The sequence below is a fragment of the Salvelinus sp. IW2-2015 genome, linkage group LG32 (genome assembly GCF_002910315.2).
Source record: "Salvelinus sp. IW2-2015 linkage group LG32, ASM291031v2, whole genome shotgun sequence".
Classification (NCBI taxonomy): domain Eukaryota; kingdom Metazoa; phylum Chordata; class Actinopteri; order Salmoniformes; family Salmonidae; genus Salvelinus; species Salvelinus sp. IW2-2015.
Window position 1 is genome coordinate 1056966 of NC_036871.1, and position 14759 is coordinate 1071724.

Here is a 14759-nt window from a genome sequence, read left to right on the forward strand (position 1 = left end):
TAATAAATCAGTCACCTATGACATATTTCGGTCGCGTTCAGATGATAAGACTGTGTGTGTGTGTGTGTGTTACATGTAGCACAGCTATTGTGTCACACCTCCATACACAAAGAGGTGGGGCAAAGAATCTTATTTCTGGAATTACTATAATTTCCATTTGGAGATGTTCCGCAATCTCTATAAAATGTGGAGTTTCTGTGCATTTGGTCAGCCTAAATTGTGATCTTTGTGCATCATTAGCACACAATGTTTGTAATCAGTCATATTTACTTTTAAAGAGCTCATAGATTAACAAACTACACTATCATCAAGACATGTAAAATACTTGTATGGGGGAAAAGGTCCATACTCCACCAGACATTGTGCACGAGAAAGAGAACACACCCCTTTATAGAATTGCATAGAAGGGAAAACGGACTAATTATGACATTTCCATTGCAAACAAGGTTACTCATACATTTTTAGGATTTGTCCACATAATCATTGTCAAGTCAATTTGCTCAGAAGTGTTCCTTTTTTGTCAAATACACCCCATTATCCAACGTGCGCTCTAGCTATCCAAATGGATAGGTGAAAAGCACAAATCTACACACCCAGAAAATAAAACGCTTTAAAAAAGCGCACTTGAGCAATTGTTAATGATTTTCAAAAATAAATATTCAATGGAGTGATTCTTACCGTTGACAGTGAAGTTACAAAGCCCTCCTTTCAGTAAGTGTGTTTTATCAAGCGGCTTCGCCTGTGCGCGTGGTAGCTTGTGCCTATTATGGTAGTGTTCTGCGTGGCTCACTCTGCATTTCCCTGGCGCCACGCGCACGTACACGCACGCACACGCACGCACACGGTTCACTCCATTCTGGCGATCATTTGGGCGCGCGACGCTGCTGAGAAGTGGAGGGCTGATCTACAAATGCCTAAAGGGGCTTTCACATGGGCCACGATAAACAGCAATTGAACCGCGAGGCAGGCATTCGATTACGTGTAGAGACCAGCGGTCCCAGTTGTTATCAGCTCGAATGTTCTCGTTAAAACATTGGTTGATTGGTTTACAAGATGCACTCTGCTCATTGGTCAAACATGCACAGCACCTGCTCTTGACTTCACCTAATTTCATACTTTGGAGCCTAGAGTGCTGATCCATTAGCCGCTCCTCACAGGCATGAGCAACACAAACCACACTGCTTGTAAAACTGCTTGCGTTTTTGGGCAGCCCTCTGCCCTACTCCCAATGATGTCTGTGAAACCGTTGCCCTTACCACTGCCCACCTGTAAGCTCTTTACAAAGCCGCTTACACAGCCCCCTTAAATGCGAGCTTACACATCTTGTACAATTATCATCTTTCATTCATCAAATCAAATGTTATTGGTCACATACTCATATTTAGCAGATGTCCTTGCGGGTGTAGTGAAATGCTTGTGTTCCTAGCTCCAACAGTGCAGTAGTATCTAACAATTCACAACAATACACACAAATCTAAAGTAAAGAATGGAGTTAAGAAATATATAAATATTAGGAAGAGCAATGTCGGAGTGGCATTGACTAAAATACAGTAGAATATAACACAGTATATACATATGAAATGAATAAAGCAGTATGTATTAAAGTGACTCGTGTTCCATTATTAAAGTGAGCAGTGATTCCATGTATATGTATATAGGGCAGCAGCCTCTAGAGTGCAGGGTTGAGTAACCAGGTGGTAGCCGGCTAGTGATGGCTATTTAACAGTCAGATGGCCTTGAGATAGAAACTGTTTTTCAGTCTCTCGGTCCCAGCTTTGATACACCTGTACTGAACTCGAATTCTGGATGGTAACATGATGAACATGATGAATTTCTGTAACAGGGTTGGTTATGTTTCCACTTGCCTCTAAAGAAAGGTGTATTTAATGTTCAAGCATTCTTATTGGTTGGTTCAACTCTGATGACAATAAGGCGTGTTGTGATTGGCCCCGTATGTAGATAGGGGGAGATCGCGAACGTCAGGTCTTCCCAGTATGAAAATGTGATGCAAGGGGTAGGTCACGTTCTGAATACTGTTTTCTAATTTCTATTTTACAATGTGTACAAGTTTGCTGTACATTACTGATTTATACATGTGTGGGTATATGGTACCCAGGGCCGTTCTGGGATGTGCTTTGGCATATGATTGCTGTAAATAAGTGTGTTAGCTAGTATACACCGACGTAATGGTCACATAAGCCCACTGCTAACACAGTTGTCTTCATGCTACAGATTTTGCCATCGACAGCCATCAATACCGTTAAGCCCTGCACAACTAACGTGCTGTTTCCTATTTAACAACAGGTATTTACACATGTTTCATTTTGTATTGTATTTTTGTATTTTGTTCGCCCAGTATGAAAATGTGATGCAAGGGATTTTGCCATCGGCAACCATCAATACCGTTACGCCCTGCACAACTAAAGTGCTGTTTCCTATTTAACAACAGCAACAGAAATAAATGATGCTCAACTGGGACCACTGGCTGATGTGATTTATTTGGACAAAACACAATGCAAGGAGAGTACGGATTACATATGTTACATAAGGTTGAAGAGGCGCTGTTGCACCTTCTTCACCACACTGTCTGTGTGGGTGGACCATTTCAGATCATCTGTGATGTGTACGCCAAGGAACTTGAAGCTTTTCACCTTCTCCACTGCGGTCCCGTTGATGTGGATAGGTGCCTGCTCTCTCTGCTGTTTCCTGAAGTCCACAGTCAGTTATTTCGTTTTGTTGACATTGAGGGAAAGGTTATTTTCCTGGCACCACTCCGCCAGGGCCCTCACCTCCACCCTGTAGGCTGTCTCGTCGTTGTTGGTAATCAGGCCTACAACTGTTGTGTCGTCTGCAAAGTTGATGATTGAGGTAGAGGCATGCGTGGCCAAGCAGTCATGGGTGAACAGGGAGTATAGGAGGGGGCTGAGCATGCACCCTTGTGGGATCACGGTGTTGAGGATCCTAACTTCACCACCTGGGGACGGCCGATCAAGAAGTCCAGGACCCAGTTGCACAGAGCGGGGTTCAGACCCAGGGACCCGAGTTTAATGATGAGCTTGGAGGTTACTATGGTGTTGAAGGCTGAGCTATAGTCAATGAACAACATTCTTACATAGTGTATTCCTCTTGTCCAGATGGGATAGGGCAGTGTGCAGTGCGATGGCGATTGCATCGTCTGTGGATCTATTGGGGCGGAATGCAAATTGAAGTGGGTCTAGGGTGTCAGGTAAGGTAGAGGTGATATGATCCTTAACTAGCCTCTCAAAGCACTTCATGATGACAGAAGTGAGTGCTACGGAGCGATAGTCATTTAGTTCAGTTACCTTTGCTTTCTTCGGTACAGGAACAATAGTGGACATCTTGTGTCTGCGACGTGGCTGGTTATCCCTTTGTAATCCGTGATTGTCTGTAAACCCTGCCACATACACTACCGGTGAAAATGTTTAGAACACCTACTCATTCAAGGGTTTTTACTAGTTTCTACATTGTACAATAATGGTGAAGAAATAAAAACTATGAAATAACACATTTGGAATCACGTAGTAACCAAAAAAGAGTTAAACAAATCAAAATATATTTTATATTTGAGATTCTTCAAATAGCCACCCTTTGCCTTGATGACAGCTTTGCACACTCTTGGCATTCTCTCAACCAGCTTCATGAGGTAGTCACCTGGAATGCAGGTGACTCTCTACCTGCCTGTAGCGCAGGACCTGAAGCAAGGATATGCATATTCTTGATACCATTTGAAAGGAAACACTTTGAAGTTTGTGGAAATGTGAAATGAATGTAGGAGAATATAACACATTAGATATGGTAAAAGATAATACAAAGAAGAAAAAAATACATATTTTTTTTGTACCAACAATGCAAGAGAAAGGTCATAACGTATTATTCCAGCCCAGGCACAATTTAGATTTTGGCCGCTAGATGGCAGCAGTGTACAGTTGAAGTCAGAAGTTTACATACACCTTAGCCAAATACATTTAAACTCAGTTTTTCACAATTCCTGACATTTCATTTCAGTAAATATTCCCTGTCTTAGGTCAGTTAGGATCCCCACTTCATTTTAATCATGTGAAATGTCAGAATAATAGTAAAGATAATAAATTTTTTCAGCTGTTATTTCTTTCATCACAATCCCAGTGGGTCATAAGTTTGCAGACACTCAATTAGTATTTGGTAGCATTGCCTTTAAATTGTATAACTTGGGTCACACGTTTCGGGTAGCCTTCCACAAGCTTCCTACAATAAGTTGGGTGAATTTTGGCCCATTCCTTCTGACAGAGCTGGTGTAACTAAGTCTTTGTCCCCATATGCAGTTGCAAACAGTAGTTTTTTGGGGGGCGGTTTTGGAGTGGTGGCTTCTTCCTAGCTGAGCAGCCTTTCAGGTTATGTCAATATAGGACTCGTTTACTGTGGATATACGGAGATACTTTTGTACCTGTTTCCTCCAGCATCTTCACAAGGTCCATTGCTGTTGTTCTGGGATTGATTTTCACTTTTCGCACCAAAGTACGTTCATCTCTAGGAGACAGAAGGTGTCTCCTTCTTGAGTGGTATGATGGCTGCGTGGTCCCATGGTGTTTATACTTGCGTACTATTATTTGTACAGATGAACGTGGCACCTTCGGGCATTTGGAAATTGCTCTCAAGGATGAACCAGACTTGTGGAGGTCTACAATTTTTTTCTGAGGTCTTGGCTGATTTCTTTTGATTTTCCCATGATGTCAAGCAAAGAGGCACTGAGTATGAAGGTAGGTCTTGAAATACATCAATTAGCCTATCAGAAGCTTCTAAAGCCATGACATCATTTTCTGGAATTTTACAAGCTGTTTAAAGGCATAGTCAACTTAGTGTATGTAAACTTCTGACCCACTGGAATTGTGATACAGTGTATTATAAGTGAAATAATCTGTCTGTAAACAATTGTTGGAAAAATTACTTGTGTCATGCACAAAGTAGATGTCCTAATCAACTTGCCAAAACTATAGTTTGTTCACAAGAAATTTGGTTGAAAAACTAGTTTTACTGACTCCAACCTAAGTGTATGTAAACTTCTGACTTCAACTGTATGTGCAAAGTTTTAGGCTGATCCAATGAACCATTGTATTTCTGTTCCATTTTTTTTTAATCAAGACTGCCCAAATGTGCCTAATTGGTTTATTAATAACTTTTCAAATTCATAACCGTGCACTCTCCTCAAACAATAGCATGATATTATTTCACTGTAATAGCAACTGTAAATTGGACAGTGCAGTTAGATTAACAAGAATGTAAGCTTTCTGCCAATATCAAATGTGTCTATGTCCTGGGAAAGGTTCTTGTTACTTACAACCTCATGCTAATCGCATTAGCCTACGTTAGCTCAACTGTCCCACGGGGGACCCACCGATCCTGTAGAGGTTTTAATACGTTTGAGCCAATCAGCTGTGTTTTGACAATGTAGGAGGTATTGACAAATGGTATTACATTTACATTTACATTTAAGTCATTTAGCAGACGCTCTTATCCAGAGCGACTTACAAATTGGTGCATTCACCTTATGATATCCAGTGGAACAACCACTTTACAATAGTGCATCTAACTCTTTTAAGGGGGGGGGGGGTTAGAAGGATTACTTTATCCTATCCTAGGTATTCCTTAAAGAGGTTGGGTTTCAGGTGTCTCCGGAAGGTGGTGATTGACTCCGCTGACCTGGCGTCGTGAGGGAGTTTGTTCCACCATTGGGGTGCCAGAGCAGCGAACAGTTTTGACTGGGCTGAGCGGGAACTGTACTTCCTCAGAGGTAGGGAGGCGAGCAGGCCAGAGGTGGAWGAACGCAGTGCCCTTGTTTGGGTGTAGGGCCTGATCAGAGCCTGAAGGTACGGAGGTGCCGTTCCCCTCACAGCTCCGTAGGCAAGCACCATGGTCTTGTAGCGGATGCGAGCTTCAACTGGAAGCCAGTGGAGAGAGCGGAGGAGCGGGGTGACGTGAGAGAACTTGGGAAAGTTGAACACCAGACGGGCTGCGGCGTTCTGGATGAGTTGTAGGGGTTTAATGGCACAGGCAGGGAGCCCAGCCAACAGCGAGTTGCAGTAATCCAGATGGGAGATGACAAGTGCCTGGATTAGGACCTGCGCCGCTTCCTGCGTGAGGCAGGGTCGTACTCTGCGAATGTTGTAGAGCATGGTATACAGAAGATAGCCCTATTTGGTAAAAGACCAAGTCCATATTATGGCAAGAACAGCTCAAATAAGCAAAGAGAAGCGACAGTCCATCAGTACTTTAAGACATGAAGGTTAGTCAATACGGAACATTTCAAGAACTTTGAAAGTATCTTCAAATGCAGTCTTAAACACCATCAAGCGCTATGATGAAAATGGCTCTCATGAGAACTGCCACAGGAATGGAAAACCCAGAGTTATGTCTGCTGCAGAGGATAAGTTCATTAGAGCTACCAGTCTCAGAAATTGCAGCTCAAATAAATGCTTCACAGAGTTCAGGTAACATACACATCTCAACATCAACTGTTCAGAGGAGACTGTGTGAATCAGGCCTTCATGGTCAAATTGCTGCAAAGATACCACTACTAAAGGACACCAATTATAAGAAGAGACTTGCTTGGGCCAAGAAACATGAGCAATGGACATTAGACCGGTGGAAATTTGTCCTTTGATCAGGAGTCCAAATTGGAGATTTTTGGTTCCAACCGCCATTTCTTTGTGAGATGCGTGTGGGTGAACGGATGATCTCCGCATGTTTATTTCCCACTGTAAATCATGGAGGAGGAGGTCTTATGGCGTGGGGGTACGTTGTTGGTGACACCGTCTGTGATTTATTTAGAATTCAAGGCACACGTAACCAGCATGGCTACCGAGGCATTCTGTAGCGATACACCATCCCGTCTCGTGTCTGAGCCGTTGAATTGCAACTCCTATTTGTCTCTGTACTGACGTTTTGCCTGTTTGATTGCCTTACAGAGGGATTAACTACACTGTTTGTAATTGACCATATTCCCAGTCACCTTGCCATGGTTAAATGTGGTGGTTCTCACTTTTAGTTTTGCGTGAATACTGCCATCTATCCACAGTTTCTGATTATGGTAGGTTTTAATAGTCATAGTGGGAACAACATCCGCTATACACTTCCTGATGAACTCAGTAACTATGTCAGTGTATACGTTGATGTTATTCTCAGAGGCTACCCGGAACATATCCCAATCAGCGTGATCAAAACAATCTTGAAGCATGGATTCTGATTGGTCAGACCAGTGTTGAATAGACCTTAGCACAGGTACTTCCTGTTTGAGTTTCTGCCTTTTGGAAGGGATGAGCAAAATGGAGTAGTTTTGCTCATCCCTAGTCCGACTCAGGAGGCGTGTACACCATCCACCGTTTCTGAGTATATTGCTCGCTAATGTTCAGTCTCTGGACAATAAAGTAGTCAAGCTCAGGGCAAGGATCTCCTTTCAGAAAGACATCAGGGACTGTAACATACTCTATTTAATGGAATCATGGCTCACTACGGATATACTGTTCCGGGCCATACAGCCAGCTGGGTTCTCAGTTCATTGCGCCGACAGGAATAAACATCTCACCGGGAAGAAGAAGGGCAGGGTGTATGTTTCATGATTAATTACTCATGGTGTAATTGTAATAACATACAGGTTGGCTTCTAAACGAGTTGGACAAAGTGGGTTTGGTGTCAGTATTATATCTTATTGACTGATGGATGGCTGACTTGATGGCTGACTTTTGTCCATTTCCAATAAGTTTGATGAACCATCACCAAATGGACAGGCTGAAATCAACACTGAAAGTGTTGGCAAATGGCGTCACCATATTCTCTAGGCCGTGCTGAGTTCAAGGAGATGCCCCACTTGACCGTAACTCGCTCGGTCTGACCGCAGCGATCGGGCAAATAGTAGGCCCGGAATGAAGCCTGACTAGTAGTGATTTAATGATTCTTTAGACATATTGCGACCTCTGGGTCACACAGAGACACACCATTTCCGATGGGCTCATCGGGGGGGAGGGGGGTGGGGGTATGGGGTGGATAAGACACAGAGTTATTATAGCTGTGCGCGCCGGTTCATGTAGTCTGACACATCCAAGTTATGCTCTAACTCTGCTTCTGTGCAAAATTCCTTTTGCCACCTGTACCTCTACAGATATCAACATGAAAAGATTGAATGGTCCCCTTCATATTCTAAAGGGGAAGTATGAACTTTACCATCAAATAGGGCTGAAATCCAGAAATGGGCAGGCTTAAATCATCACAGAAAAAAATGGCATCACCATAGTCTCTAGGCCGTGCCGAGTTCAACGAGATGCCCCACTTTACCATAGCTCGCTCGGTCTGACCGCAGCTTGCAAACAAGTAGGCCCAAAATGAAGCCTGACCTAAATTTGAGGTGCTTTTGGGTGACAACGGCAGAACCGTTGAGGCTAGAAACACAATTCAACAACAGGAACGTTCCTAAGGTCCTCCCAATCTGCGCAAACCTAATCTTGACTGTGTGGAATTAACGCTTAAGAGTGAAAACAGGGTGTTTTATTCTAACAGTTTACATTGACATCTCTCCCCATAGGAATACATTGCCTTCTCCCCTGACTTCAACCGGATGCCTATGTGGGTTATGATTGCCATATAAAACTGTCTTCAATGACAACCCATCAGGCCACTCTCAGGATTACCTGTGTTGATTTTAAGCTTCCTGGAGCAACCGGAAGTGGTTAAATTGACCACTGCATTCAACCCTCTGTAAATCAGTCAGTTCTTAAAACCTGTTAAGGACAAGGGGGTGCTGTTTTCACTTTTGGAGAAAATCGTACGATTTTTAAACGGCCTCGTACTCAATTCTTGCTCGTACAATATGCATATTAATATTACTATTGGATAGAAAACAGTCTCTAGTTTCTAAAAACGAAACAGAACTCCTTTTACAGACCATTTCCTAACCGGAACTGAGATTTCCAAAATCGAACTCTCTCTTCAGGAGCTTGTCTATAAAAGGGCATGTCACTTATGACTGTAGAAACACGTCATACGCCTTCGCCTGTGTGTAATGCGGAAGTGAGAGAAAAAATCAGTTGATTATCTCGACCAGGGACTGAACACAACGTCTTTGACTGAGACGTGCGCACTTTTATTTATTTTCTGGGCGCGAAGTCTGACCTGTACTCGGCTCATTGAAGAACCTTTTTAAAGGTGAATATGATCTCTGGCTTCGATTTCTTGATACATGTCACAATATCATCTTAAAGTATGTTTTTTCAATATAGTTTAATTATATTATTGAAATTTATTCTGGACTTTAGACGTGATGCGACGCAAGAATTGGTTCAAGACGAGAGGCTAGCAATGCTAGCTAATGTTGCTTGCTAATTCTGAGGGAAATCGTTCGTTATGGATCCAAATAAATCGGTTCTGAACAAAGGACCCCTTGGAGAACATTCGATGGAAGATCCACAAAGATAAGGACCCAATTTGGGATGCTTTTTCATATATATCTGTCGAACTGTGCTATGCTACCGTTTGACTAGAAGCAATGCTGCTGTGTGCTAGCTATTGTAGTAAGCTAATAATACGATATATTGTGTTTTCGCTGTAAAACACTTCAAAATCGAAATATTGGCTCTGTTCACAAGATCTTATTTTTTATTAGCTATCCACCATATATTGTTCTGAAATGTTTTATGATGTGTAATTAGTAGTTGACGTTGGTGTCTGTATTTTCTCTGCTACTGCCGTGCGATTTCTGACTGTAGCTGTGTGGTGCTATGATGGTAGCAGTAATGTAAAACTGATTTATAGCTAAAATATGCACATTTTTCGAACAAAACATAGATTTATTGTGTAACATGTATAGGACTGTCATCTGGGGAGTTTTTCTAGGTTATTTAGGTTGGTTCTAGGTTGGTTCTAGGTTAGTTAGGTTAGCTACTTGCATGCTACCGTTGCTGTGAAAAACTGTCTGTCTGTCTTTTGTATTTGGTGGTGACTAACATAAATATATGTGGTGTTTTCGCTGTAAAACACTTCAACAATCGGAATATTGTCTGTATTCACAAGATATTTGTCTTTCATTAGCTATCCACCATATATTTGTCTGAAATGATTTATGATGTGTAATTAGGTAGTTGGTGTCTGTATTTACTCTGGCTACTCCCGTGCGATTTCTGACTGTAGCTATGATGGTAGCAGTAATGTAAAACTGATTTATAGCTAAAATATGCCATTTTTTTGAACAAAACATAGATTTATTGTGTAACATGTTATAGGACTGTCATCTGAGGTAGTTTTTTCTAGGTTATTTAGGTTGGTTCTAGGTTAGTTAGGTTGGCTTGTGCATGCTAAATGCAGCCTACTTGTGCTGTGAAAAATGTCTGTCTGTCTTTTTTTATTTGGTGGTGACCTAACATAAATATATGTGGTGTTTTCTCTGTAAAACATTTAAAAAATCGGACATGTTGGCTGGATAGACAAGATGTTTATCTTTCAAATGCTGTATTGGACTTGTTAATGTGTGAAAGTTAAATATTTCATTTTTTTATTTTTTATTTGCCGCTCTGCCTTTTCAATGGAATGTGGGAGGAGTGCCGCTAGCGGCACCTGTAGCCCCAACAGGTTTTAACATAAAGCCTGCCCCAAGGAGGATATGTGTTTACGTTCAGCTTCCTGTGACAACCGGGGTCATAGGAGCTGTTTCGAAGGGTTAAAAAGGTCACATCTTTCCAAAATGTCATGTGTGATTATGAACTGTAAATCAGTAATTTCTCCTATCAGATGTCCAAGAAAAAACTCTCACACACACACACACAGCCAGGATGGAGTGACACAGTATGGGGCTTACAGACACACAGATCCTGCAATAGTTACTGGCGTTCGCACCATTAAAGAACCGTCAGACCTAGAGCTCTGCACGGTGAGTTATGTGGCTCTAGAAGGTTCTCAGGCAGAGTAACAGCCTCGCCCATTTGCAATATATTCAATACCTTTTTAACGCCGCGAAAATGACAACATTTAGAAAAGTCCCAGAATCACAAGAAAACGCCTCGGCCCATAGAGACTGACCCTAAACGTTTCTGTCCGATAGCTCGTTCAAGGACCCCGTAGCATCCCCCGAAAGAAGTGCATTTTCAGCACTATTTAAGTTCACTGCTCGGGCTCCGAATGACCTATCGAGCCGAAACATAATGTCAGAACTGGACCCACAGCTCGAATGTAACTATGTTAACTATGAGTTGTGGGCCGGCTTGGAGTTTGGTGTCAGTATGATATCTTACTGACTGATGGCTGACTTGATGGCAGTATAATATATTGGCATTGTACATGTTATATTTCAAATGGACAATGTACATTTCCAATGTATTTAATGAGGGATTTTCATCATCAAATGGACAGGCTGAAATCAACACCAACGAGCGATGGAGAGGAAGCTGCACCCGGTAAACAACCTCCCCTACCCTCTCCAGGATGCTGCAGGGTCCCACCCAGTGACTGTCCAACTTGGGGCACCTGCCTTTTTTCCTTAGGGGGATGTAGACCCAGACCAGCTCCCCAGCCACAAAGTGCCTTCCCCGGGTGTGCACGTCATAGTTCCTTTTCTGCCTCACACCTGCATTCACCAGCTGGTGTGGGCTGTCTCCAGGCGGTCCTGGAGTCTCCGGGCATACTCCGGCCCCGGGGGAACATGAGGGCTATCCAGGGGCCCACCAAATGCCATCTCCGCAGGGGTGCGGATCTCTCTCCCCAGCATGAGGAGGGCAGGCATGCAGGAGGTGGAGTCTTGGACAGCAGAGCGGCATGCCATGAGGACCATAGGCAGGTGCTTGTCCCAGTCACGCTGGTGTTTGGCAGAGACGATGGCCAGCTGCTGTCCAAGCATTTTGTTGAAGCGCTCCACAAGGCCATCACTTTGAGGATGGAGAGGAATAGTGCGGGTCTTGTGCATACCCAGCCTCTCACACATGGTGGCGAACACACGGGACTCAAAGTTTCTGCCTTGGTCGCTGTGGATGGACTCTGCAGCTCCAAACCTGCTGAACATCCCCGCTGTCAGGGCATCGACGATGGTCTCTGCCTCCTGGTCAGGCAGAGCATAGGCCTCGTGCCATTTTGTGAAATAGTCCATGGCCGTGAGCACCCAGCGGTTTCCACTGTCTGTGGTGGGGAACGGCCCAACTACATCCACTCCCACCCTCTCCATGGGAGCCCCCACTGGGAACTGTTGGAGCTGAGCATGAGAGCGGCCTGGGGGGCCCTTTCTTGCTGTGCAGTTGTCACAGTGGCGGCAAAAGTCCTCCACATCCCTCTTGTGCTGCCCCCAGTAAAAGCCCTGACGGAGGCGGCGCAGTGTTTTTGTGACCCCAAAGTGTCCAGTCCCCCCCCCCCCCATGAGTATCTGGAGCACAGCCTCCCGCAATGATTTTGGGACCAACATCTGCCACCTCTCCCGTAGCTGACTCCTTCCATGCTCGCTGTAGCACGCCATCAGCCAGCCGCAGTCTCTCAAACTTTGACCACAACCCTTTGGTCGCGAGTGAGAGCGCTGTCACCTCTTCCCACGATGGCCTCACCTGTGCCTCTACCCACTGTAGCACTGGCTGTAGGTCTGTGTCCCGTCCCTGCTGCTGCCCCCATTCAGCCACGTCGACAGTCTGCAGCTCACAGCAGACAGGCCCGCTCACCCGACACACTGTGGCACAGACCCCCTCCTCTGCACACAGCTCTCTCTCCCGTCCCTCTCTCCGTTCACAGTAGCTGCAGCCGTCTGCAGTACAGGGCCGACGGGACATGGCGTCGGCGTTGGAGTGGCGTGCCCCTGCCCTGTGCACCACTGTGAAGTCATACGGCTGAAGCTCCTCCAACCAGTGTGCCACCTGCCCCTCTGGCTCTCTGAAAGACATGAGCCACTGGAGAGCAGAGTGGTCAATCCTTACAGTAAAGGGCAGGCCACCCAGGTAGTACTTGAAGTGTTTGACGGAAGCCACAACAGCCAAGAGCTCCCGCCGGGTGACACAGTAGCGGCGCTCATGTTTGTCAAATGTTTTGCTGAAGTGCGCCACCACTCTCTCCACCTCTGGCCCCACCTGGGCCAGTACCCCACCTATGCCCACATTGCTCGCGTCTGTGTCCAGGATAAAGGGCAAGGTGATGTCAGGGGGGCGAGCACGGTGGCCTCGATCAGTGCACGTTTGAGGGTGTTGAAGGCCTCCTCACACTCCACTGTCCAAGTGAAAGCCTTGTCCTTCGGCAGCAGGCGGTTCAGAGGAGCAGCGACGCTTGAGAAGTCCCGTACAAACCTCCTGTAGTACGAGGCCAGGCCCAGGAAGCTCTTCAGCTGACGTTGGTCGGTGGGGGTGGGCCAGTCTCGGACAGCCCCCACCTTGTCCTCCATGGTGCTGATCCCCTCCTTCCCCACTCGGTGGCCCAAGAAGGACACCTCTCTCCTCATGAATTGGCACTTCTCGGGGTGGAGCTTCAGACCTGCGGCAGCCATCCTCTCCAGCACACGCCGTAGCGCCACCAGGGCTGACTGGAAGGAGCTGCCATGGGCCAGGATGTCATCGAGGTATACCAGACACTGCTGTCGGGGGATGCCATCCAGCACCCTGTCCATCAAACGCTCAAAAGTAGTTGGAGCGTTGCACAGGCCGAAGCATAGGACCTTGAACTGCCAGTGTCCTCTGTTAGTGGAGAACGCAGTTTTGGCTCTGGCCTCTGGGGAGAGGGGCACATGCCAGTAGCCACTGCGGAGGTCTAGTGAGGAGAAGCAGGAGGACCACCTAACCAGGTTCAGGGACTCATCGATACACGGTATGGGGTATGAGTCCTTCCTGGTTACCTCATTCAGCCGCCTGTAGTCCGCACAGAACCTCAGCTTTCCCCCCCTTCTTCGGAACCATGATGACTGGCGCCGCCCAGGGGCTGTCTGAGGGCTCGATGAAGTCTGCCCGCTGCATCACCAACACATCCTTGTCTGCCGCCTCCAGGCGTGCCAGCGGGATACAGCGGGGACGCATCTTGATGGGTCGAGCATCACCTGTGTCGATCTCATGCTGTACCAGATGAGTCTGACCCACCTCTTCCTCACTCAGTGCAAAGCTATCTCTGAATTCAAACAGCAACAGCCACAACCGTTCCTGCTGCTCGGGGTCAAGACCAACACAGTTCCTACACCATATCTCCCTTACTGCAGACAGTGTCCTCTCCTCTCCCATCTGGGGAAGCTGGGCTGGGGGGGCGCGGCCCGGGCTCACAGAGGGCTGTGTTGTGGAGGTGGCTGGGGGAATGTAACAGGGAGACTGGGGAAAAGTCACACACAGATGTGGGGGAGGGGGGGCAGCCATGAGTCTCTGCTGCTTTAACTGTTGGAGTAAAGGGTTTGTTGGGTTGAGTGAATGTGACATTAGGGGGGGGCCATGGTGACTTCCGGCCCTCCCTGGAAGCTCAGTGTGCACCCATTTAGGTCTAACTGGCAACCTGTGATCCTAAGATAGTCTAACCCCAGTATACAAGGGTCCTGCACAGCCGCCACCCACACAGGATGAAGCACAGTCCTGCCCCCTACTGTCAGAGTCATTATTCCCTTCCCTTTCATGGGTGCCAGCTCACCTGTGACTGTGCGGAGCTGCACAGTTGTGGGCTCACACTGAGTCCAACCTGGCACAATATCTGGCCTCACCAGGGTTACTGTGGACCCAGTGTTCACCAGGGCAGAGCAGGGCACCCCCTCCACAGTGACAGGGACATGACAAAAGTCCCCAACACAG

General features: G+C 45.9%; 1 protein-coding gene across 2 annotated transcripts in view; it reads right to left on the bottom strand.

The window, feature by feature from the left end:
* The window catches only part of basp1 (brain abundant, membrane attached signal protein 1), a 131787-nt gene that overhangs the window by 49038 nt on the left and 67990 nt on the right, over positions 1 to 14759 (bottom strand). Inside the window, exon 1 of one of the 2 annotated variants that reach the window (XM_023977356.2) lies at positions 679 to 954. The exons of the other annotated variant lie outside the window; for it this stretch is intronic. The gene's annotated coding sequence lies outside the window, so the exon portion shown is untranslated. Of the gene's footprint in view, positions 1 to 678; positions 955 to 14759 lie in introns of those variants that run through there. 2 annotated transcript variants of the gene reach the window in all.